Source organism: Lepeophtheirus salmonis, unplaced genomic scaffold (genome assembly GCF_016086655.4).
Source record: "Lepeophtheirus salmonis unplaced genomic scaffold, UVic_Lsal_1.4 unplaced_contig_16989_pilon, whole genome shotgun sequence".
In the NCBI taxonomy this organism is placed as follows: domain Eukaryota; kingdom Metazoa; phylum Arthropoda; class Copepoda; order Siphonostomatoida; family Caligidae; genus Lepeophtheirus; species Lepeophtheirus salmonis.
Window position 1 is genome coordinate 1 of NW_027292158.1, and position 1622 is coordinate 1622.

Consider the following 1622-nt stretch of genomic DNA (forward strand, 5'->3'; position numbering starts at 1 on the left):
TTTTTATGGTTCTCATACTTGGCTTTTTACATTGAAAGTATAAATTTAAATTCCTTTTAAATAACTACATAAGCCTGTTTCGTTCTCTTTGGGCAAGAAAGAAGGTTTATCAAGAGACAAAGAACATCGTTCTATTACAATTTCGGTGCTCAACTGTACTAGGCTTATCAGTTAACTCCACTCTCCAAAGAAACGTCCTTGAATACCTGCCCGAATCCTCTCAGTGGTTTGTCGCTCCACATCCAACCCACTCTTCTTCTAGGGCATCCCTGAACCACAACAAATTGGCATTACCCTAGCTAGTTAAATCGTTGAAGATTATGGTTCGATCAGATTCTCAATCAGCTTTCCTAATATTCTCAAACTTCATACTCCCAAGTAATGAAGTCAAAAACAGCAAACACATATTGAACGAAGGAAAAGCTGAAACTTTTCGTCTCAACTGGTACAAAGGTTATAATTATATGACAGGAAATACATTTTACAGATTACCTAAAAAAATAGTTATCAAAACCGACTTCATTCAGCGGTGATACGGTTTCGTCGGCAAAATCCAGTGAAGACTTAAGTATGAAGCATATTAACGTCATGCTAAAAGAGTCAAAACTAATAAGTGTCAAATCTTATTTTGAAGTGCACTGTACACTTCTATGGTAGATATTAAGTTATGTAAGAAGAAAATGAAAAAGTTCGTGATTGAATATTTATAAAATGTTCAAAAATGAAAAATAACTGTAGATAAGAAATTTAATGCATAATCAGAATATGCTGTATTAGCACGAATACCCCAATGTGTGGTCGTGTTCCTTACCTTAGTATTTATTATATTTTATTTTCATATATATGTATTCGGCAATCAGCAATAAATTTTAACTTCAATCATTAAAGATTTTGTACGTAATCATAGAATACATTTATAAAAACTGAAGACTCTTATACAGAAAATTATAACCAAATATAAATAGAGAGAGATGATTAAATATAAACAAACATAATGACGTCAATTCATATAACTATATCTCTTTGTTCAGCACGTTGAACCAATTGCTTAAAAATTAGGTTAAGTAAACTTATGAACAACAATTGAAAAAGGAAAATACATTGTATCCCTTCTTATTTGATTAAAGGTAGTAGCAGAGATGCCAATGCCATAAAATCTTACACTCAAAAATGCTTGGAATTTACTTCTTTCTAAAAATTCATCTCCTAATATCGAAACCAATAATATTTTCAAACACAAATAAAATAGATTAAAAAGCAGGGAAAATTGTGCCAATTTGTTTATTTATGGCTTAAGATTCAAAAGTTCATCAACTCATACTACATGTTATTTTTGACATTGCATAAATATATAGTTTGGGAACATTTATTACATAAATTATAATGATTAAATTATAAATTGTAGTATAAATTAATTACATATTCTAATAGCAACGAGTAACTATCAAAATAGATAAATGTACCATAGTAAGTTAACCTGAAAATATTAATTTAAATAATTTAAGATTGTAATTTTATTTTAGTAAAGATGCATTTTAATTACAGAATCCACAAGTTAATTTACAATTGTCTGTAACGACATCCTTCTCACCACAGAAATGCCCCACCTGAGGGCAATTTGA

The 1622-nt window shown here is 29.8% G+C and overlaps 1 long non-coding RNA gene across 1 annotated transcript; it reads right to left on the reverse strand.

The window, feature by feature from the left end:
• Positions 1–1267: 1267 nt before the first annotated feature.
• LOC139907482 (uncharacterized) lies at positions 1268–1612 on the reverse strand. The gene is made up of 2 exons (XR_011784139.1): positions 1544–1612; positions 1268–1477 (listed from the first exon to the last, which is right to left on the reverse strand). It is a non-coding gene; the product is annotated as an uncharacterized lncRNA (long non-coding RNA).
• Positions 1613–1622: the final 10 nt, after the last annotated feature.